At 41.1% G+C, this 25234-nt stretch overlaps 1 pseudogene; it reads right to left on the bottom strand.

Moving 5' to 3' along the window:
- Positions 1-22033: 22033 nt before the first annotated feature.
- LOC113300744 lies at positions 22034-22133 on the bottom strand (annotated as a pseudogene).
- Between the last annotated feature and the right edge of the window lie 3101 nt (positions 22134-25234).

Genomic DNA, 25234 nt, shown 5'->3' with positions numbered 1-25234 from the left:
AGTCCAATCTAGAGTAAGTAAATATTACCAGGAAAGTGGCTGCCAGGGCTTCAAGCTGGAGACGCATCTGTCCTTTGACTATCTGGTCGTTTCCTTCCGGTCTTCCTTATGGTTTCGATGAGAAACGTTACCCATTCAGGGTTGAATCCTTGGCTATCGGATAAGTCCCACTGGGGTTGTTCGACGTCCGTTTCTTCTTAGGGTTTCCTCAATATATATGCAGATGAAACTAGATTGTTCCTCTCGGTTCAAAATAAAGACCCTTCTCGTTGAATTCATATCTCTTCATTATGTCGAACACAAGTGAATCATCCTCGAGTCAGCCGGATTTCCCAGTCAAACGCAGGCGGCTCGCTTACAGAGTATGATTCTAATTATCTCCTGATTTTGAAGTGATAATTCCTCTTTTCCTCATAACATCGCTGCTTATTTTTTCTTTCAGAGTGGGCGAACTCCTGGGTCTTGTGACAACTCCCCCATCCGGGTCATCCGAGTCAAGAAGATCATTCCGGTATGCTTTTCACTGAAAAATAGATATTTTCTTGCCACCATCAGTAGTTAACAAAGAGAGATTTTTTTTCTTGTGTGTTGGGGTACCCAGTTGGAACATGTGTGACCGTGGTTGATGACGATGATCTGACCACTCCTCTTCCTTCAAACTCGAGTACGCCAACTGCTGCAGACCTGGAAAATGCTGATTTGGGTATTTCTTGCTACGAATATCCCAATGCAGGTTTGTCGTTCGACATCCACATGAAGTGTTTATCTTCTAGCTACCCGAAGTGTAGGTAGATTCTTGGTGCGGAAGGAGTTTGTGGCTTTGTACACGAAAATATGGAGAAGATACGACCACATTGCAACCAGGAACGTGGTGCAGCATTGCTCGTATGCGTTGGTCACCACAGTGAACTGTCTTCAGCCCATGATTTTTGAAATGGAAGGCACATCCATTCGCGACGTCACTGAAACAGCTGTTGAAAAGTGGGAAAACATGGTATCTACCTGCGAATCCCTGAAGTTTAATGTAAGTTGGATGCGACACAGTCTTGACATTGTTAAATTTGATCGAGCCGGCATCTTTTCCAAAGTCGTTCCTGCTACAAAAGCTATTTTGGAAGAGGAAAAGGCTCTGACTGCTGAATCTCAAAAGGGGGAACAAGTAATCAGGGATTTGAAGAGTAGGACTGAAAGGTACCAAAAAAGGTTGATCGTATTCGATTGGATCATGATGATCGTTGGGCGCGTACACCTCTTCGTGTTATGGCTCCTTGACCCGCGAGTTTACTTCTGTAGATCCCAATGTTCCTCGTCCCGCTTCGCCTCTACCTGCTAAGTATGATGGATATCAACCTCGGGTTTTCAACCCTGTTGTTTCTCATGAGGTGAGCTTTTTTGTAGGCTTCATATTTTAGTTTTCGTCCATCTTTTATTTTCCGCCCTTGCTAACTTTTTTCGATACCTCCTTTGTAGCTTGCCCCTACTTCTTCTGATGGGACTGCTCCGGGCTCTGCTAGGGCTGAACATGGTTTCGTTTTTCCGCTGGAACCGGAACAAACCAGACCAATTACAAAGAAACCAACCCGAACCATTTCCTAATGGATTGGTTACGGTGTACAAAGTGGAAAACCGATAGTGTTGGTTTTGGTTTGGTTTGACCTCTAAAACCGAACCAAAAACCATTGGAAAACCGATTAATTTTTAAAATTAATTTCTACCGTTGATTTAAAAGTATTAGATTCTACCCATTGATTTAGAGGATAAACAAAAACCCTAAATCTAATATTTCATTATGATGCTCTCCCTCTTTCTCTTTCTCCTTCTCTCAGTCGCCTCCCTTCTCCACCCCCAACTACAGCCGCTGCTACTCGACTTTTTTCTTCCCGTCTTCCTTCTTTTTTATTTTTCAATAACTAAATTAAGATATATTATATATCTTCTTTTGATCTATAGAATTGGAGTAAGCTTTAACTATTCTTGATATTTTTTTTATTTTTTTTTGTCTGTAAATTTGTGTAAACCAGTACTATCGGCAACTATGATTTTTATATCAGTAAATTTGTGTTTTTTTTTTGGTTTTACATAATTATTGGTTAACAAAAAACCACTGGGACAAACCGAAACCAACTGGAACCATTTGGAAACCGAACCAATGGTTAATGGATTGGTTTGGTTTAGATTTTTAGAAACCAATAGTATTGGTTTCGGTTTTGGTTTGGTTAGAAACCGAACCAAAACCGACCATGAACAGCCCTAGGCTCTGCTGGTAACTCCGTGGATGCTCGGACAAGGAAAAGGAAAGCTTCGGTTGAAGCAGCTAAGTCTGCACCTGCGGAGGTAAGGATTATACCTCTGCCTTAGTGTTTGTGTATTCCTTAGTATTTTTCCCCTAATCCTTAACTTGCGCATGTGTTTTCACACAGTCTTCCAAGAAAGGAAAGTTAAAGGCTATAATCGATGTTGAAGAGTCTGATGAGGACCCCCAAGGTTGGTGAGGAGGAACCAGTCGACGAAGATATGGATGATGTCGAGGACACTGCTCTTAGTCCTCATTTGGATGATATTGAGGAAGATTTTTCCAAGAACAGCCCCAGTCCTATTCGTGCTGGCTCTGTGGAGGGTGAAAACCTCCCAGTTGGTGGTGATGCTTCATTGGTGAGACCCATTAGTGTTCAAGTTGCGACTCCTACTTCGTTGTCAAAGGTTCCTTCGTTTTCTTCTCCTGGTGATCTGCAACCTGTTGTCTCGGCTACTACCGGTGATGTAGTGATATCTTCCAAGAGTCTTCCATCATCTCCTGCTACTTCGATCCACTCGAGTGGTTCGTTTGCGAAGGGTGTTACTCCGGTGGTGAGGGTTAGTAGTTTTCCTTCAATGCTACTCCCACCTCATTAAGGAGCGTTCAGTATGTTTCTACTGCCCCTGTTAGCAAGGTTGTTGGGCCTCCGCCTTCGTCACCAGATTGGACCGTATTGGGTAATCTTCCTTCTGCTGGTGATATGGACTTAGGTGGTGCTCTTAGTCAATCTTTTTCTTCGGTTCCAAGCTCGTCCATCATGCCGTCTCTTCGTCGTGGTGAGGGTTCAGTGCTTGTGCCCCATGCTCGCTCTCAAGCGACTGGTGGGGTTTTTACTGATCCTGAGAAGGGTAAGTTTCCTGAGAACTCGAGCCTTGGGAGTTCTAACGATGCTATCCTTGAAGCCATTCTGCGGGAGTCAAAGGGTCCATTTCCTGCTGAGATTGATCGTCACCAACTGGCTGGTTCTTTGAAGGTAGCTTCTAGTTAGATGTTCTGTCTTCTCAGTATCGTGTGGCTAAGGATATATTCTTTGACCTGGACTGCCTTCGCTCTAGCCAGAGCTTTAGTGAAATCCGCAGGGGTAGCATCCAAGAGATGGAGGCCTTTATGGACACCTACATTGATTTCCTTCCCGTCTTTTGATATTCTCAGTAAGTGATTTTTATCTTACTATTTCATGTTTTTTTTTGAACCTCCGTTTGTTCTTATGCTCCGTTGTTTGCAGCTTTGCAAACAAATCGATGTTGGTTGCACCTTGTTCAGGTTTTATAGGGCTAAGTGTATTCACGTGAGTGCTCTGTTAGAGCGTACCCGCCAAGATCATGCCCTTGATGACGCACAACAACCTCCTTCTAGTGATGTTGATTCCGCTGCCAAGGTATCTTTGTTAGAGAACGATCCGGGGAAGGCTCAGAGGTCTCTAGAGGCCTGCTTGTTGGCTCTTGAGAGAGATGATAATGCTACGAAAGCTGCTGAGGATGGTCGTAAGGCCGCTGATTCTACTCTGGCCGCTGAATCCTCTAAATCCATAGGTTTGTTTCTCCTTTTCCTTAGCCCTGTCTTTATTTTTGTTTGGTAGTATAGTCCTGAGACAACCTACGCCTGTCAGCTGGTAACTCTAGTGAGCTTAGACATCTCCGGGAGCAGGTAGCCAAGTTGACCTCCGATGTTTGGTATTATCAGAAGAAGTCTGACAGGTTGATGAACGCAGATCTTGTGAAGCAGATGACTTTGCTCCGTAAAGAATGTGACGAAGCCCTCAAGTGGAAAGAGGGTCTCATTTCAAAGCAAAATGAGGATATTGCCTTAGTTGAGAAACGCTTCTCAGCTCAAGAAATTATCCGTAAAAAGTATCATAAGGATTTCGAAGATGCATGCGCTTCCTTAGCTAAGTTTACCGCAGAACGTAATGTCTTATCTTCTGAGATCTTCTCTCTTAAGAGCAAACTTATCGAAGCTGGTTCCGCGCCTTCTTCCATGTCCCTTACATCCTTGGTTAAGAGATTGGAAGAGTTAGAGAATGTTTACCAGGCTTTATCCTCCGATAATTCTTTGCTCCGAACTGATGTTGAGGATCTTCGGACCGAACGTGATACCTTCGTGGAGGATCTTGACTCTGCTGAGGTGGATCTTTCCGAAGCCCACCATAGTTTAGAAGAATCCCTTAGCCATGTCGGAGGTAGCTTAGGATTTTCTTGTTTCAGCGCTCTTCGTGCCCCATACCGTCTTTGATTTTTACTTATCCCTTTTGCGTCCGCAGGTCTCCAGAAGCAGCTTGTAGGTGCAAATGCTAAGATTAACCGTCTCGAGGGCCAAGTATCTGCGATGGAGATACATCGTCAATTTGATGCTGCTGCAAAGTTTAAGGTTGTGTCACTTCAGGAATCTAATGACCAGCTTAGTGCTCAGTTGACGGAGCTTCTTCGGAAATCAACCTCAGATCTAGAGACTCAGGCTTCTCAAATGAAGGTGCAGTTCGAGCGTTCGGCCATTGACTACATCAACAATGCCTTTACTGAAGCTGAACTCCAAGCTGATGGGGTCGTTTTTCCTCGCCTTCCTTATCTTTGATCCTGTGTGTCTCAGCCTTTGCTTAGCTGGACCCTTTGTTGTTTTATGCCCTCAGTTGAGGTGCCTTTATGATGTCTCCCTTCTTTGAAACAATGCTTTGTGAGGTTTGGAACCTTTGATATCTGCAACTTTTAAGACATATGTGAATACCAATATTCTGCAGGACACGTGTCACGATCTTAGTGGTCGCATTCATAAGTTAACTGTGTAGCCCTCGCTATACAGAGAAGCCTGCGTTACAAACTATACCTTCGTAGATCTACTTTATCTCGTCCCAAGGAAGGATGCCTCGACGGTTGAGATCAGAAGAGTAAAAGCCTAGTCTACAAGGAGGAAGTTGGCGAAGGGACAAAGGTAGATGGGATATCTAATCAACATTAAATGCTCAAATCCCTTATCTACATGCATAACCAAAGCACATGGAGAGAGACTATGTCGCAGAACCCGATTGGTAGAAGCTGACGGTGAACGAAGGTACAACTTATACTAAGGTTGGGGATTTCCCGAAGGAACGTGGGTCAGCTGAGGTGGCAAGGTTCGACTGGATAAGGCGAGCGGTGAACGAAGGTACAATGTGTATGAAAGGTATATCAGCAGACGATGGACCCAAAGGCAGCAAAGATATACCTGGAGCAGAAGGGGCTATAAATACCAAGCCTCGCCAACAAAAGAAGGGCATTCAATATCTAGGAGAGAGGATCTAGTCTTAATCTTATACCTCTTTAATGTTTAGAACTTAAGTATTTACTTCAACTTGAGTTCTCTCTATTACTTTGGGAAGCATTTAAGATCTTTGTAACCACCATACTTAATACAAAACAATCACTCATTACCCCGTGGACGTAGAAAAATGTCGAACCGCGTAATCTCTTGTGTCTCATGATAACTTAGAAGATTTTACATGATATTTGAGTTCTTTGTTATTATTGTGATCTTTAATATCTTTTACTACTTAGCATTATCAGTTTAACAGAGGTATCGATACTACTTAGCATATGATTCTCTGAGCTGTATACATTATGCAGACTACGGGAAAACGAGTAGTCACAGTTTGGCGCGCACCGTGTTTTTCTCACGAGCTTGAGTTTAGACATAGTTTTACCTTTAACTTATGTATCTTCTGAAACGAAGGGATCTGTGTTCCAAAACGATGAATCTCACTCTCTAGTGATTTTTTCATTCGTTATTTGCGTATGTTTTTTGAGTTCATAGCCTCTAAAGACGTACCTTGTTACAGATCTACAAAAAAATTTACAAAAACGTACTCACAAAACGTTAAAGTCTTTGTTTTATACTAAAACAACCTTTTTTAACAGAGCATATTTTAGATCTGAGAACCTTTGACTAACAGAGGAATCTCAGTGAGATTTTAAGGAAGAAAGATCTTCTAAAGCATTCAATAACCTTGTTTTTCGCGAGATCTGACATCTCATTTTATTTGGTTTTCAACATTTAAGGTTGTTTTATCTAAGGGTGTCATAAGTATTTAATACTTGTCTTTCAAAAACATTATTTCAGTCCTTTTCTGAAAAAGCTACTCAGCCATCTTCTGTGTCAGAGCATTAATTGCTACTTTTGGTGAAGGCACCCAAGTAGCAGATTCTGTCAACTTTCCGTAACGGCAGGATAACGAAAGCCGAAGGCATGCAGAAACCAAATGAGGTACCAACAAGCTCACGACCAGCACTTACCAGAGGAAGATCTCAAAAGCCGTCTCAAGCGAATCAAAGAACCGAAGCATATGACGGACAAAGAGAAATAGCAAGAAGAACGATTGCTAACAAATCACCTATTCCTGCCGAAGGGATGGGGAAAACATCGGGAGCTCAACCACTTTACGGCATGTCGTTACCGGAGCATCCCACCAATACGCAGCCACCTGCGGCCAATGCAGGGTTACCCAGAACCTTAGTTCCTGCGGGACGAGGATTGGGAAACCTCACTCCAATTCAGATAGATCCAGATGCACCAGTTATAAAAGAAGTAGCAGATAACTCCGAAGATCCGGCCGACAGCACTCCTCAGGGAGGTGGAGTCCAAGACGAAGACCAAATGGCACCACAAATAGCAGCCTTGCAACTCCGAAATAAGGAGAACGGGGATGCAATGCACAAGATGGCTCAAGAGAACCAAAACCTCAAAGGTATGCTGGACATACAGATCGAAGGCTCCCAAGATCACCCTCCACCAAAAAGGTGTGAAAACGGAGCTATCTCAGGTTGACGAAGGGTGGACCTCAACCCACCAAAGACCAATCAACCTAAGGGAGCCAAGAGAGCACACCACGATCCAGACGAGATGGACTCGACATACAAGCCCTCTCAATCCTACTATGACGAAGCATTTTCCAAAGATGCTCACAATGTGAACATAGTTATGGAGCAAATGGAGAAAATGCGGAAGGAGATACAAGGCCTAAAAACTGGCCACGCATGCGCAAGACTAGAAGAAGTGCTTCAAGAGGCAACCACATCCCCATTGTCTTTTCGCATTTTGATGGAGCCCATCCCTCCGAAATGCCCGGTACCTACGTTCCAAGCATATAACGGTACCTCAGATCCCGCAGCCCACCTACGGTATTACACTCGTGTCCTTGCCCATTGGGAAAGAGATGAGATAGTACTTTGTAGGTACTTCCCTGCAAGCTTGACGGGATCAGCACTATCCTGGTATGACAATTTACCAGTAAACTCAATTGACTATTTTGAGCAATTGTCCACGGTGTTATTGAAGACATACATGTACAACAAATCAACAAAGGCAGGGTCAGATATGCTATTTGCTTTAGCTATCGGATCCCGAGAAACATTTATGCAGTACACAGACAGGTGGAAAAAGACATGCCAAGCAATTGGAAAAGTCAATCCCGAAATTAGCATTAACTACTATAAGTATGGACTTGATAGAACCTCAGCCATCTTTTTGGAGCTTCACAACGGAGCCCTCGATTCCGAAGGAGAGCTCAGGGTTGTCCAAGACCGCTACATCGGACTCGAAGAAATCCAGAAGTATAACCCCAGGGCACAAGCGAAGACGACAACAACGCCACAACGTACCAACTCCCTGGAACCAATTCCAGAGATACCTAAACGACAAAACGAAGACGGGGGCAGGACCAGCTCTCGAGACAAACAATCCAAATACGGAGATGGCAAAAGAGGCAAAGGAAGAGAAGAATTCGTAGATAAAATCTACACGAAGTTGAATACAACGTTCTCTCACATTCTCAGCAAATAGGGAGCAAAGCCGGGCTTTCCTTACCCTAATACTAGTGGAAAGAAGCCAAACAAAACGAAGCAGGCTAAGGAGTATTGTGCATACCACCAATACTACGGGCATACAACTGATGCGTTCTAATATTTACGGAACGTGATCCAGAGATTCATAAACGAAGGCAAATTCATGGAGTATGTAGAGATACAACCAGCTGAAACCGAGGAAACCCCCAAGAAAAGGGTAGAATTACCCCAAGATGGAAAATATATCAACATGATCACCTTTTCCACTGGAGGTCAAGAAGAACTGCTCGAAGATATCCTCGAGTTAGCTCGAAACAGAAACAAGCTAGAAGCCCACGAGGTGTTCAAGCTAAGTAGACCACCTACTAGCACTTGGGAGGAATGGATGGCCACACCATTAACATTCTCAACAAAAGACGTCAACCAGGAGGTCGAAATGCAGAACGATCCATTAGTGATCACTCTTCCAATACACGGATGGAACGTTACGAAGGTCCTTGTTGACAGGGGCAGTTCGTTAAATGTACTATTTTATGAACCCTACCTACGCATGGGTTTGACAGCGAACAAATGGATTCTTCCACTTGCACCATATACGGTTTCAACAGAGCATTCTCTAGGCCAAAAGGAGAAATTGTCTTGCAGGTACGTGCAGGGACCTTAATAACCAATACACGGTTCTGCGTGGTGGAAGCACCTTCGCCCTACAATGTAATTATGGGCAGATTATTGGTCCATAGATTACGAAGAACAACTTCGACATATCATCAATGCCTATGATTCCATACACCCATGGGTGAGATGGAAATCAAAGGTGACCAGCAAGACGCAAGGCTATGCAGTCTAGCAGAGGTCAGACTCAACGAAGAAAGAGTTGCTACCCAACATCACGAAAGAAAACGACGAAAAGCGAACACCATGGAGGTGAAAGACGGAGCCTTCTCAGTTCCCGAAGCCATCTCAGTTCCAGAGACAAGCACCTCCGCCCCTCCAAGGGAGGATGTTTCCGCCAAACGAAAATTACAAAAAAGCACTCCTCAACGGCCTCGGCAACAAACCTGCTCACCGGTGGAACCAACAAAGAAAATAAACATCGGAACAGAGACAAAACCGAAAACGCTTAACATTGGAACTTTACTTGAAGAGGAAGAGGAGATGCAGCTACAAAGGTTACTCGGGGAATACGCAGACGTCTTCGAATGGTCAATGGAAGACATGCCAGGAATTGACCCAAATTTGGTCCCACAACATCTTCGGCTCAAACCATAAATGCCACCATTTAAACAACGCATCCGTAAGGTGGCGGATATCTATCATGAAGCGGTAGAAAAGGAGTTACAAAAGCTACTCGTTTAAGGATTCATACGAGAAGTAAAATATCCTACGTGGATATCTAACATGGTAATGGTACCTAAGAAGAACGGAGGCGTGCACATTTGCATCGACTTTAGCAATCTCAACAAAGCGTGCCCCAAAGATAGCTACCCACTGCCAAACATTGACCAACTGGTCAACGCAACCGAAGGGCACCAGAGACTATCCTTCATGGATGGATACTCAGGATACAACCAAATAGCCCTTTCAGAAGAAGATCAGGAGCATACTGCGTTCTTTACCCCACGAGGCTTGTATTGTTATACAAGGATGCCTTTTGGACTAAAAAACGCGGGGGCAACATACCAACGATTAGTGGACAAAATCTTTAAGCCATGGATAGGCAAGATACTAGAAGTCTACGTGGATGATATGATCGTCAAGATCAAAGAAGCAAAAAACCACCTGTCATACCTAAGTGAGACATTCGAAGCCATGAGAAATTTCCACATGAAGGTGAACCCGGATAAATGCACGTTCGGAGTAACCTCAGGAAAATTCTTGGGATACTTGGTAACTAAGGGAGGAATAGAAGTAGACCCTGAAAGGGTCAGAGCAATGATGGAGATGCCATCTCCACAAACTTTAAAAGGAGTGCAAAAGCTTAATGGAATCTTGGATTCCATGGGAAGATTCATAGCAAGGTCGCCGGATAAATGCAAAGCATTTTTCGATACGCTAAGGAAAGGAAACAGGTTTACATGGACCGAAGAATGTGAACAAGCCTTTCACAAGATCAAAGAGTACTTAGCACCAGTACCTATCCTGCAGAAACCGAAGCCAAGTGAGATACTCATCTTATACTTAGCAGCAACAAGCTACGCTGTGAGCGCAGTATTGGTACGAGACCAGGGGCAAGGAGAAAATCCTGTATACTACATTAGCAAGACACTCAGTTCAGCGGAGCGTAACCATACCAAGGTGGAGCAGCTCATATATGCCTTAGTAGTGGCAACACAGAAACTAAGGATATATTTCGACGCACATACCATCCGAGTCTTCACAAAAGCTCAGATAAGTCAAATCTTGGACAACACGAAAAAGATCGGAAGGGTAGCGAAATGGAGTGCCATGATCAAACAGTTTCACATAATCTTCGAGACAAGCAAAGATGAGAAATCACAAATCTTAGCGGAATTCCTAGCGGACCTACTTCTCAACGACGAAGCAGAAATAGACGACATCCCAGGAATGGAGGAGGATAAGCCGGAACCAGAAGACATCTTGGAACCACAAAATTTACGAAGGTGGGAGATATTCGTAGATGGCTCCTCCAACGGAGAATGCGCGGGCATAGGGATTGTGATAACAACCCCTACTAGAGATCGACTCATCTATGCATTCAGGTTAGAATCCGAACAATACACTAACAACATCACGGAGTACGAGGCGGTCATACACGGTCTACGCTTGGCACAGGAGCTAGGCTTATCAGATGTTCGTCTGACTAGTGACTCAGAACTGGTCATTAGACAAATCGATCTCAAATATCAAACTCTGGATCCGATATTGTCTTCATACCTAAAGTTAGCACAGGAGCATGCATCAAAGATCGAAAAAGTCACATTCAAACACGTCTGTCGGAAAGACAACAGACACGCAGATTCCTTAGCATTTATATCATCAATGCTGAGGGACAGGAATACCACCTCCGTGCGAATTGGGAGGATATACGAACCTTCGATATAAGGGCCAACCTCAGGCATTGGAGAATCCATGGTCGTCCAAACTCGGGCCATGAGGGAAGCAGAAAAGGAGAAAGAAGACGAAGGGATAGAAGAGCCAGATAACGAAGCTGACGAGTCTGACAAAGACCTGTCCATGTCGGACGAAAGAAACGAAGACGAAGCAGAAGATGATTGGAGAATCCTAATTCACCAGTATCTTGATAAAGGTACCTTACCAGCAGACGTCAAAGAAGCTCGTAAACTCGAGTCCAAGGAGGCTATGTACAACCTACGTGATGGGATACTGTACAAAAGGTCATTTCTCGGACCTTTGATACGGTGCCTCTCACAAACCGAAGGCAGGAAAATACTGCATGATATACACAATGGAGAAGCCGACAACCATAGCGGAAGAAGGTCCTTAGCAATCAAAGCCAAGATGCAAGGATACTATTGGCTGAGCATGGACGAAGATTCAAAAAATGTGGCTAAGCGCTGCGAAAGATGTCAACGCTTTTCCAGGAAGATTAGGACACCAGCAACGGAGCTCAACTCAGTCATCAGCCCGTGGCCATTCGTCAAATGGGGGTTTGATATTGTTGGACCTTTGATAGAAGGGACATCAAAAGGAAAATACCTTATCGTGGCTACGGATTATTTCACCAAGTGGGTGGAAGCAAGAGCTTTGACGAGAATTAGAGACACAAAGGTCTTTAAATTTTTGTTTGAACAAATCATCTGCAGGTTCGGGATACCAACCGCCATAGTCTCTGACAATGGAAAGCAGTTGGAGGGAAAGAATATAGACATGTTGTTCAACACTTTCAACATTCATAAAAACAAGTCCACTCCGATATACCCTAAGAGCAATGGACAAGCGGGGGCGACTAACAAGACCATGGCGATGAACTTGAAAAATAAGCTAGGAGCATACAAGAAAAGATGATGTGAACAGCTACACAATGTCCTATGGGCCTACCGAACTACAAGAAGAGCATCTACGGGAGAAACTCCGTTCTTGCTAACCTACGGAGCCGAAGTAGTCATCCCAACGGAGATAATACTGCCAACAACAAAAACGGAGGCATGGGAAAAGAACCTGACGACGGACCTGATGCTCGAAAAGCCTGATGATCTCGAAGAAAGACGAGAAGTGACTTTGCAAAAGATGGTAAACTACCAACGAAGGCTAGCACGTGAATACAACAAACGGGTTTGATAGACACATTTTTGTGTCTAAATTGTCTCGATTCTATATATTGATAGTGCTCATTATTGTACTTATTATGGTGTTTTATGTGTGTGTAGGTATTTTTGGCCAATAAACATTTTTGGAAAAATCTGCTCGAAAAGTTGCGCGGGACACCCTCGGAGGACACTTGCTATTCGGACTCTCAATTTGGAAAAGGGGCGACCTAATTACTAAGGGGCATCCATTTCCAGGCAGCTGCTAAAGGGAGACCAGCACAGGATAGGGGGAGGTCACTTTCTTCTCTAATTCGAATGAAATTTTGGCGGGAAAAATATCCAGCGAAGAACCAAACTTTTGGTTGGATTTCGAAGGTGTTTTAGAGAGATTCTATCGCTGAAATTTGTTGGGCTGGACGTGATTGAGCATAACAGGCTTGGTATGTGCGCTGGAATCGATCAAATTGGGCTGGATAATCCAGAAAAAGGAAACAGAGTTTGAGTTTTGCACGGAAACTTTTTGGAATTATTTTAGGAATTCCAGGGAGACTAAAGGTGTGATATTGTTTCCTAAGGTGATATTCTATCTAAGGAAGAGTTTCGGATGATTTGGAAGTCTTAGAAACGCTTAAGGAAATCGGCAGAGAAGATTATTGCCGTGGCTTGCACGAAAAGAAAAAGAGAAAATTAATCGCTATTTTTAGGTTTCTGAGTAGTATAAAAGGTGTGTTCGAGTCCCAGGGAAGGTTACGAAGTCATTGGAGTAGTCGCAGAGAAGTTTGTAACACTACAGAGCTGAGAAGATCAAGTTGCAAGAAAACCCGTGTTTCTGCTGCTGCTGAAGAAAAAGCGTTGCAAATAAGACAGCGTCTCAAATTCGTAACGCTGCTACAATGATTTCTTTGTAACAATCGTCCATTGTTTTTGCAACGCCACTACACCGTTGCAAACAATCAGTGTTATAGTTTTTCATCTTTTAATCAACTTTTGAACCATAAACAAATATTTTGAGCAAGTGATTAATATGAGGAGCTAAACCCCATTGCTGAGGCGATAGAGGAAGCTATTTTTCCAACAAGAAGTGGTATATTCTATTTTATTTATTTATTTGCAATTATTTTATGATTATTTGCCTTGGTTGAAAATTGTTTGAATGATTCTTGTTAAGCAATTGTTATTTCTTTTGATAGAGCATACTTGGACCTATATTTTTGATGTTCTATGCTTCGGATTTACACTTGTTATTTTGAGAATCTACTTATTGCAATAGTTAGAATCAAATTGAACGATAAAATTGCGTAAATATAAATATTGGGATTAAATCACTTTGAACTTGGAAAATAGTGGAATCTTAGCCTCAGTGTTCTTTTAATATTGAAATCATCTTTGGTTGAGTTTGCTACAATTTTTAGTTTGTTTTCTATTTTAGTTTTAGAAAATAAGTCTATATTTTATCCTTCGCAAGTCTGAGAATCGAACCACTTTTACCACTATCTACAAATCACATCAATTTTTGGCGCCGCCGACGCGGATTTGATTTTAGGGTTTTAGATTTATTTTTCTTTTATTTTTTAGGTTTTTATTATTTTTGTTCTTTTTTACATTTTTGGGTATTTATCTTTTGTCTACAGGTTTTGGATCATAAAGAGAATTGAGCCAAGGAGTTTGGTGATTTCGTAAAGACTGGAACTTAAAGCATAAAGACTTGGAGCAAAAGATTAAAGCGAAAAGAACGGAAAAGAGGACAATTTCTTTTTAGATATTTTATTTTTTTAGGGTTTGTTTATTTTTCTTTATTAAAAAAAAAAGAGAGAACTGTATTAGGGTTTGTTATTTTTGTAATTCTTCTTTTCTTTTTTTTTGGACACTTGGACATTGAACTTTGGACATTATTATTTTTAAACCCTAAGGAAGGGTTGGTTTAAATATAAACTGTGTGCAGAGAAGGACGGTGATTACGATATCACCTCGGCCCCTCGGGTTCGTACATGACATAGGAGTCGTGGCCCGAGTCGACTTCAGCGGTTCTTCGCCCGTCTGGTACGGGAGGTAAGTTTTTCGAAACACCCGTGAATCCCTTGTCAGCGGGTTTACTGTATTCCTTCATTTGCATATATGCTGAGGACTTGAAAACGGCTGCTTTAATTTCCTAGTAAAGGGCAAGCACTTGCCATACAAGATAAGGGTTCGGATTTCATCACCGTTCTCTTCTTGGCCGCCTTAGGAAAACGAAACCAAACGCGAACCTAAGCCTAAAATTTTGATTAGAACGAGACCTATAGGGTAACGAGCTTAATAGGATAATCGTTCGAAAAATATAAGTTACTCTTTTGAGAATACTTCGAAGTTCTTGATGGTTTCTGTGAGTTGAATGCGTGACTGCGCCGCCTTGTAACCGGTGAGGCCTTGGGTATCAAAGCTCCACTGAGCTTCCCTCGCCTCGATTCAACTTACTTTGACTCGGATTGATTCCAGAGTGGTTTAATCAGATTGTAACGAGTTCTTTTTCGAAAGAATAGAAGCTGGTCTAGAAACAATCTAAGTGGAGCCATCATGATTTTTGTTTGCTAGAAATATAAGTTTGATTTGGTTGAGTCAGCCTTGTTTTGTGATTGCATAGAATTCCCCACCTTATTCTTTTGCATGCCTGAATGTAAAAGACACGCCCTAGGTAGATTTGTTAAAGAGAAACCTAATAGTTCTAAGCGTCTCGATTACCTCAATTTAGAAAGCCCGATTCTTGAAGATTCCGTTTTTGAACGTCCGTTTGAGGAGAAAATCCCTGATAGTCCAATAGCGCCAGAAATGGCAACTTTGAAAGCTTTGTTGAACCCTACTAGGACTACTCTTCCCTCGTGTATCAGGTTACCTGAAACAGAAGCAAATTATGAACTTAAGTCTGGAACCTTACAGTTGCTCCCAATCTTTTTAGGGAAAGAAAATGAGAACCCCTATTTCCATTTTAGGGACTTTGAGGAAAACTGTAGTACCCTGAAAATTAGAAACCTTGATGATGATGCGTTGAAACTCAGGTTATTCCCATTTTCCTTAAAAGATAAAGCCAAGTCGTGGCTGTATAGTTTGGCTTCTGAATCAATTGAAACTTATGAACAACTTACATCTGCCTTTTTGAACAAGTTTTTCCCTAGGCACAAAACCTCGTCTATTAGGACGCAAATCTGCACGTTTACGCAACAGGAGGGAGAGTCTTTGTATAGGTATTTGGAAAGGTTCAATGATTTATTATCCCAATGTCCTCATCATGGTTTAGAAAAGGTTAGGTTAGTTCAGATCCTTTATGAGGGTTTAGATTATCCCACTACAACTACAATAGAGTCTATGTGTACAGGTGGGTTTGAAAACCAAACAGTTGATGATGCGATGACATACTTGCATGAAATCGCCGAAAAGACCCAACAATGGGAAAGTAATAGGGTACCCCAGAAAACAATTCTTCTAGGAAGAGGAAACGTTAATAGGGTAGAAGAAAACTGTGAATCAGATGCCAAAATTGCTGCTATAGCGAAAGGGTTAGAAGCTTTAGAAGTGGGTCATACTAGTGGTAGAATAGAGCCTTTTTGGGAAGGCCATACTGTTGAAGAGCAAGCCAATGATCTTTATAACAACACTAGATTCTGACGGAGAAACCATCCCAACCTTTCTTGGTCTAAGGTCCAGAATCAAGGTCAGTATAGTAACTCTCAAGCTCCCCCAGGTTTTGGCTATACTAAGAATCCTTCAGCCCCGGCTCAGTTTCAGAACCCTCCGGATAAGAAGATTATAAGTATAAAAGAGTCTCTTGCTTTGTTAACTCGTAACACTATGCAGTTTCAGCAATCTGTTGCTCAAGGTTTAGAAGACACTAAGAGAATAGGTCAGGATAACTCTCAGGCTATTTCCGAGTTGAAAACCCAGGTTAGTCATATAAATGAGTCTTTAAGAGAAAGAGGAAAGTTTCCTAGTCAAACTCAACCCAACCCTAGAAGAGTTCATGAAGTAGGTGCAAAACCATCGAATCAGTTGAATGCTATTAGAACCCTTAGGAGTGGAAGAGTAGTAGACAATCAGGTAACCATGCCCGATAGTGAACATATTGTAGTCCATCCCTCAGAATCTCATCCCTCAGGACCGCTAACTGAGGGGACTGATAAAATTTCCAATGATGCCGACTCGGTTCCTGAGAGGTCTGATCCTGTGCCTAGAGCCCCATTTCCACAACTATTAGTACCAACAAAGAGTGAATCCAACTTTAATGACATAATGGAGGTTTTTAGGAAAGTTACCATAAACCTTCCGTTACTAGAAGAAATTAGGCAACTTCCAGCTTATGCCAAGTTTCTTAAGGATATGTGTACGCGAAAGCGAAAACTTAGTGTCCCTAAAAAAGCCTTTTTAGCTAGTCATGTAAGTTCGATTATTCAGAACCCCACAACTCCTAAATATAAAGACCCAGGTGCACCTACCATTGCTTGTACGATAGGAAAACACAGGGTACACAAAGCTTTACTTGACTTAGGAGCCAGTGTGAACTTACTCCCATACCATGTGTACTTAAAGCTAGGGCTCGGTGAATTGAAACCTACCAAGATAACATTGCAGTTAGCTGATAGGTCTGTCAAGATTCCTCGTGGTGTGATAGAAGATGTTCTTATTGAGGTCGACAAGTTTATTTATCCTGTGAATTTCGTGGTCTTAGATACCCAACCTGTCCCTGACCCAGAGAACCAAATACCTGTGATTTTAGGTCGCCCATTTTTAGCTACGTCTAATGCGATCATAAATTTTCGAAATGGTATTATGAATCTATCTTTTGGTAATATGACTATTGGGTTGAATATTTTTAATGTCAATAAGCTACATTCTGAGCTAGATGACACGTGCATTGAAGAGGTGAACATGATAGGAACCTTAATTCAGGAGTCATTACCAAACCTCATATCGGAAGATCCATTAGAGAGTTGTCTAGCCCACTTTAGCATGGATTTAGACGAAGATAGCAACATTGAACAAGTGAATGCTATGTTGGATTCTATTCCTATGTTAGATACTGATAAATGGAAAGCTAGGTTCGAACCATTACTAGATTTTGAGTCTACCTTAATCCCTTGTTTAGAAGAGCCTCCTAAGTTGGACCCTAAATATGGATTCTTAGGGCCATCTAAGACTTTGCCTGTGATTATAGCATCCGATCAGGACAACAGGACAGAAATCGTGCTTCAAGACAATAAGGAAACTCTAGGGTTGACCATACAGGATATGAAACATATAAGTCCTACAACTAGTATACCTCAAAAGAATTTAGAGGATGAACCAGCTGATTATAACTCAGAGAAAGCAATTGACCTTTTTCAGAAACCTGATGGTCTAGAAATTAGGAATATTATGACTAGTCTATCTAGAGACACCCAAAATTCTAAGTTTGGGGGTAGTGATCGTCAATTGTCCCTAGTAGAAGTCCATAACTTGGGACTCGATCCTAGTGCTTATGAGGTATCACTTGAGTCTATTCAGACTCCACAGCCTGATCCTCCTGATATTGTTCAGGAGGAAATCCAGATATTAAAGTCCCGTTGTTCAGATGAATCCGTTTTTCAAGACACTCATATGAAGTCCAAATGGGCGCCCCAAATGAATCCAGTTGTCTTGCAAGAAACTTTCAATGAGGTTGTGCTCCTTATGTTATTTTTTCTGATCTTGTGCAGTTGTTTCATATTAGTGGCAGTTTTATTTGGTTTTGATGACCCACAGTTATTTCGACTACGGATATATGATTTGAAAGGTAACTAGCCATTCTATGAAATTTGATGTCTGGCTGAAGACTTTAACTTAGCACTTCTTGGGAGGTAACCCAATCTCATGCAACACGGTAATATCTTTCCTTAACTCTTTTGCTTCAATGGTAACAATTTCTCCTTGTTCATGCTTTTAATTTCATCTTTAGAACATTGAGGAAAATGTTAGATTTAAGTTTGGGGGTATGGGAGAAACTTTTTAGTTGCATTAATAAACTCCAGAGCGTAGAAATTTATGTTTATTAAGGATCGCACTAACTAATCTAAGTGGATGGAAGCATTTTGGTTGTAGGAGTTGAGGAACCAATCTGATTAGATGGCAACATCTAAAGAGTCTATTCATAAAAGCACAGAGCTCAGTTTTTAGGAATAACATGATAGTTTCACCATATCTCGTTGAGTAGAGCTCTGTCACTTTATATGAATTTTAGTATGCTTGAGTGCAAACTCGTGTACAACAATTGGAATTTCGCATCAGGGTACTTCCTCCTGTAGTCAATAAGTATGCCAACCAAGGAGATTCTTTAGTGCTTTCCAAGGTTCTGCGCAGATAGCTAGGGTCTGGAGTATAAAGGTTTTGTGGGTATACCTCTGGTAAGCCCTCCCGAGACTGTAACTCGGCCACTAGGGCCACCTAGGGGTTTAAAGGCTTATTGCATACGCTAAATGCAATCGACGATTTCTGCGTTAGTGAGTTAGGATTTTATTTTATTTTATTTTATTTTATTTTATTTTGCTCGAGGACTAGCAAATAATAGGTTTGGGGGTATTTGATAGACATATTTTTGTGTCTAAATTGTCTCGATTCTATATATTGATAGTGCTCATTTTTGTACTTATTATGGTGTTTTATGTGTGTGTAGGTATTTTTGGCCAATAAACATTTTTGGAAAAATCTGCTCGAAAAGTTGCGCGGGACACCTCGGAGGACACTTGCTATTCAGGCTCTCAATTTGGATAAGGGGCGACCTAATTACTAAGGGGCATCAATTTCTAGGCAGCTGCTAAAGGGAGACCAGCACATGATAGGGGGAGGTCACTTTCTTCTCAAATTCGAATGAAATTTCGGCGGGAAAAAATCCAACAAAGAACCAAACTTTGGGTTGGATTTCGAAGGTGTTTTAGAGAGATTCAATCGCTGAAATTTGTTGCGCTGGACGTGATTGAGCATAACAGGCTTGGTATGTGCGCTGAAATCGATCAAATTGGGCTGGATAATCCAGAAAAAGGAAACAGAGTTTGAGTTTTGCACGGAAACTTTGTGGAATTATTTTAGGAATTCCAGGGAGACTAAAGGCGTGATATTGTTTCCTGAGGTGATATTCTATCTAAGGAAGAGTTTCGGATGATTTGGAAGTCTTAGAAACGCTTAAGGAAATCGGCAGAGAAGATTATTGCCGTGGCTTGCACGAAAAGAAAAAGAGAAAATTAATCGCTATTTTTAGGTTTCTGAGTAGTATAAAAGGTGTGTTCGAGTCCCAGGGAAGGTTACGAAGTCGTTGGAGCAGTCGTAGAGAAGTTTGTAACACTACAGAGCTGAGAAGATCAAGTTGCAGGAAAACCCGTGTTTCTGCTGCTGCTGCTGAAGAACAAGCGTTGCAAATAAGAACAACGTCTCAAATTCGTAACGCTGCTACAGTGATTTCTTTGTAACGTCGTCCATTGTTTTTGCAACGCCACTACACCGTTGCAAACAATCAATGTTATATTTTTTCATCTTTTAATCAACTTTTGAACCATAAACAAATATTTTGAGCAAGTGATTAATATGAGGAGCTAAACCCCATTGCTGAGGCGATAGAGGAAGCTATTTTTCCAACAAGAAGTGGTATATTCTATTTTATTTATTTATTTGTAATTATTTTATGATTATTTGCCTTGGTTGAAAATTGTTTGAATGATTCTTGTTAAGCAATTGTTATTTCTTTTGATAGAGCATACTTGGACCTATATTTTTGATGTTCTATGCTTCGGATTTACACTTGTTATTTTGAGAATCTACTTATTGCAATAGTTAGAATCAAATTGAACGAGAAAATTGCATAAATATAAATATTGGGATTAAATCACTTTGAACTTGGAAAATAGTGGAATCTTAGCCTCAGTGTTTTTTTAATATTGATATCATCTTTGGTTGAGTTTGCTACAATTTTTAGTTTGTTTTCTATTTTTGTTTTAGAATTTAAGTCTATATTTTATCCTTCGCAAGTCTGAGAATCGAACCACTTTTACCACTATCTACAAATCACATCAATTTTTGGCGCCGCCAACGCGGATTTGCTTTTAGGGTTTTAGACTTATTTTTCTTTTATTTTTTAGGTTTTTATTATTTTTGTTCTTTTTTACGTTTTTGGGTATTTATCTTTTGTCTACAGGTTTTGGATCATAAAGAGAATTGAGCCAAGGAGTTTGGTGATTTCGCAAAGACTGGAACTTAAAGCATAAAGACTTGGAGAAAAGATTAAAAGAGAAAAGAACGGAAAAGAGGACAATTTCTTTTTAGATATTTTTTTTAGAGTTTGTTTATTTTTCTTTATTAAAAAAAAAGAGAGAACTGTATTAGGGTTTGTTATTTTTATAATTTTTTTTTTCTTTTTTGGACACTTGGACATTGAACTTTGGACATTATTATTTTTAAACCCTAAGGAAGGGTTGGTTTAAATATAAACTGTGTGCAGAGAAGGACGGTGATTACGATACCACCTCGGCCCCTCGGGTTCGTACATGACATAGGAGTCGTGGACCGAGTCGACTTCAGCGGTTCTTCGCCCGTCTGGTACGGGAGGTAAGTTTTTCGAAACACCCGCGAATCCCCTGTCAGCGGGTTTACTGTATTCCTTCATTTGCATATATGCTGAGGACTTGAAAACGGCTGCTTTAATTTCCTAGTAAAGGGCAAGGACTGGCCATACAAGATAAGGGTTCGGATTTCATCACCGTTCTCTTCTTGGCCGCCTTAGGAAAACGAAACCAAACGCAAACCTAAGCCTAAAATTTTGACTAGAACGAGACCTATAGGGTAACGAGCTTAATAGGACAATCGTTCGAAAAATATTGGTTACTCTTTTGAGCATACTTCGAAGTTCTTGATGGTTTCTTTCAGCTCAATGCGTGACTGCGCCGCCTTGTAACCGGTGAGGCCTTAGGGTATCAAAGCTCCACTGAGCTTCCCTCGCCTCGATTCAACTTACTTTGACTCGGATTGATTCCAGAGGGGTTTGCTCAGATTGTAACGAGTTCCTTTTCGAAAGAATAGAAGCTGGTCTGAAAAAATCTAAGTGGAGCCATCATGCTTTTTGTTTGCTAGAAATATAGGTTTGATTTGGTTGAGTCAGCCTTGTTTTGTGATTGCATAGAATTCCCCACCTTATTCTTTTGCATGCCTGAACGTAAAAGAGACGCCCTAGGTAGATTTGTTAAAGAGAAACCTAATAGTTCTAAGCGTCTCGATTACCTCAATTTAGAAAGCCCGATTCTTGAAGATTCCGTTTTTGAACTTCCGATTGAGGAGAAAATCCCTGATAGTCCAATAGCGCCAGAAATGGAAACTTTGAAAGCTTTGTTGAACCCTACTAGGACTACCCGTCCCTCGTGTATCAGGTTACTTGAAACAGAAGCAAATTATGAACTTAATCCTTGAACCTTACAGTTGCTCCTACTCTTTTTAGGGAAAGAAAATGAGAACCCCCATTTTCATGTTAGGGACTTTGAGGAAATTTGTAGTACCCTGAAAATTAGAAACCTTGATGATGATGCGTTGAAACTCAGGTTATTCCCCTTTTCCTTAAAAGATAAAGCCAAGTCGTGGCTGTATAGTTTGGCTTCCGAATCAATTGAAACTTATGAACAACTTACATCTGCCTTTTTGAACAAGTTTTTTCCCTAGGCACAAAACCTCGTCTATTAGGACGCAAATATGCACGTTTACGCAACAGGAGGGAGAGTCCTTGTATAGGTATTTGGAAAGGTTCAATGATTTATTAGCCTAATGTCCTCATCATGGTTTAGAAAAGGTTAGGTTAGTTCAGATCTTTTATGAGGGTTTAGATTATCCCACTACAACTACAGTAGAGTCTATGTGTACAGGTATGTTTGAAAACCAAACAGTTGATGATGCGATGACATACTTGCATGAAATCGCCGAAAAGACCCAACAATGGGAAAGTAATAGGATACCCCAGAAAACAATTCTTCTAGGAAGAGGAAACGTTAATAGGGTAGAAGAAAACTGTGAATCAGATGCCAAAATTGCTGCTATAGCGAAAGGGTTAGAAGCTTTAGAAGTGGGTCATACTAGTGGTAGAATAGAGCCTTTGGGATACTGTTGAAGAGCAAGCCAATGCTCTTTATAACAACACTAGATTCGATAACCGTCAGAAGTTTGACCCATATTCAGGAACCTATAACCTTGGTTGAATAAACCATCCCAACCTTTCTTGGTCTAAGGGCTAGAATCAAGGTCAGTCTAGTAACTCTCAAGCTCCCCCAAGTTTTGGCAATACTAAGAATCCTTCAGCCCCGGCTCAGTTTCAGAACCCTCCAGATAAGAAGATTATGAGTATAGAAGAGTCTCTTGCTTTGTTAACTCGTAACACTATGCAGTTTCAGCAATCTGTTGCTCAAGGTTTAGAAGACAATAAGAGAATAGGTCAGGATAACTCTCAGGCTATTTCCGAGTTGAAAACCCAGGTTAGTCATATAAATGAGTCTTTAAGAGAAAGAGGAAAGTTTCCTAGTCAAACTCAACCTAACCCTAGAGGAGTTCATGAAGTAGGTGCAAAACCATCAAATCAGTTGAATGCTATTAGTACCCTTAGGAGTGGAAGAGTAGTAGACAATCAGGTAACCATGCCCGATAGTGAACATATTGTAGTCCATCCCTCAGAATCTCATCCCTCAGGACCGCTAACTGAGGGGACTGATAAAATTTCCAATGATGCCGACTCGGTTCCTGAGAGGTCTGATCCTGTGCCTATAGCCCCATTTCCACAACTATTAGTACCAACAAAGAGTGAATCCAACTTTAATGACATAATGGAGGTTTTTAGGAAAGTTACCATAAACCTTCCGTTACTAGAAGCAATTAGGCAACTTTCAGCCTATGCCAAGTTTCTTAAGGATATGTGTACGTGAAAGCGAAAGCTTAGTGTCCCTAAAAAAGCCTTTTTAGCTAGTCATGTAAGTTCGATCATTCAGAACCCCACAACTCCTAAATATAAAGACCCAGGTGCACCTACCATTGCTTGTACGATAGGAAAACACAGGGTACACAAAGCTTTACTTGACTTAGGAGCCAATGTGAACTTACTCCCATACCATATGTACTTAAAGCTAGGGCTCGGTGAATTGAAACCTACCAAGATAACATTGCAGTTAGGTAATATGTCTGTCAAGATTTCACGTGGTGTGATAGAATATGTTCTTATTGAGGTCGACAAGTTTATTTATCCTGTGGATTTCTTGGTCTTAGATACCCAACCTGTCCCTGACCCAGAGAACCAAATACCTGTGATTTTAGGTCGCCCATTTTTACCTACGTCTAATGCGATCATAAATTATCGAAATGGTATTATGAATCTATCTTTTGGTAATATGACTATTGAGTTGAATATTTTTAATGTCAATAAGCTACATTCTGAGCTAGATGACACGTGCATTGAAGAGGTGAACATGATAGGAACCTTAATTCAGGAGTCATTACCAAACCTCATATCGGAAGATCCATTAGAGAGTTGTTTAGCCCACTTTAGCATGGATTTCGACGAAGATAACAACATTGAACAAGTGAATGCTATGTTGGATTCTATTCCTATGTTAGATACTGATAAATGGAAAGCTAAGTTCGGACCATTACTAGCTTTTGAGTCTACCTTAATCCCTTGTTTAGAAGAGCCTCCTAAGTTGGACCTTAAATCTGCATTCTTAGGGCCATCTAAGACTTTGCATGTGATTATAGCATCCGATCAGGACAGCAGGCCAGAAATCGTGCTTCAAGACAATAAGGAAACTCTAGGGTTGACCATACAGGATATGAAACATATAAGTCCTACAACTAGTATACCTCAAAAGAATTTAGAGGATGAACCAGCTGATTATAACTCAGAGAAAGCAATTGACCTTTTTCAGAAACCTGATGGTCTAGAAATTAGGAATATTGTGACTAGTCTATCTAGAGACACCCAAAATTCTAAGTTTGGGGGTAGTGATCGTCAATTGTCCCTAGTAGAAGTCCATAACTTGGGACTCGATCCTAGTGCTTATGAGGTATCACTTGAGTCTATTCAGACTCCACAGCCTGATCCTCCTGATACTGTTCAGGAGGAAATCCAGATATTAAAGTCCCGTTGTTCGGATGAATCCGTTTTTCAAGACACTCATATGAAGCCCAAATGGGCGCCCCAAATAAATCCAGTTGTCTTGCAAGAAACTTTCAATGAGGTTGTGCTCCTTATGTTATTTTTTCTGATCCTGTGCAGTTGTTTCATATTAGTGGCAGTTTTATTTGGTTTTGATGACCCACAGTTATTTCGACTACTGATATATGATTTGAAAGGCAACTAGCCATTCTATGAAACTTGATGTCTGGCTGAAGACTTTAAACTTAGCACTTCTTGGGAGGTAACCCAATCTCATGCAACACGGTAATATCTTTCTTTAACTCTTTTGCTTCAATGGTAACAGTTTCTCCTTGTTCATGGTTTTAATTTCATCTTTAGAACATTGAGGACAATGTTAGATTTAAGTTTGGGGGTATGGGAGAAACTTTTTAGTTGCATTAATAAACTCCAGAGCATAGAAATTTATGTTTATTAAGGATCACACTAACTAATCTAAGTGGATGGAAGCATTTTGGTTGTAGGAGTTGAGGAACCAATCTGATTAGATGGCAACATCTAAAGAGTCTATTCATAAAAGCACAGAGCTCAGTTGTTAGGAATAACATGATAGTTTCACCATATCTCGTTGAGTCCTTTTCACTTCTTTTTGATGTTGTTTTGTTTTTAAACTATTTTTCTCTAAGTGATTAGGTGGGGGTCACGATTCAAGTTGTTACCAATGCTAGGGTGAATTAGAGTGATTGAGATACCATGAAAAAAAAAGTTGAAA

The sequence above is a fragment of the Papaver somniferum genome, chromosome 7 (assembly GCF_003573695.1).
Source record: "Papaver somniferum cultivar HN1 chromosome 7, ASM357369v1, whole genome shotgun sequence".
NCBI lineage: Eukaryota > Viridiplantae > Streptophyta > Magnoliopsida > Ranunculales > Papaveraceae > Papaver > Papaver somniferum.
Note: the sequence above shows the minus strand (reverse complement) of the source record. Positions and strands in the feature narration are given on the sequence as shown.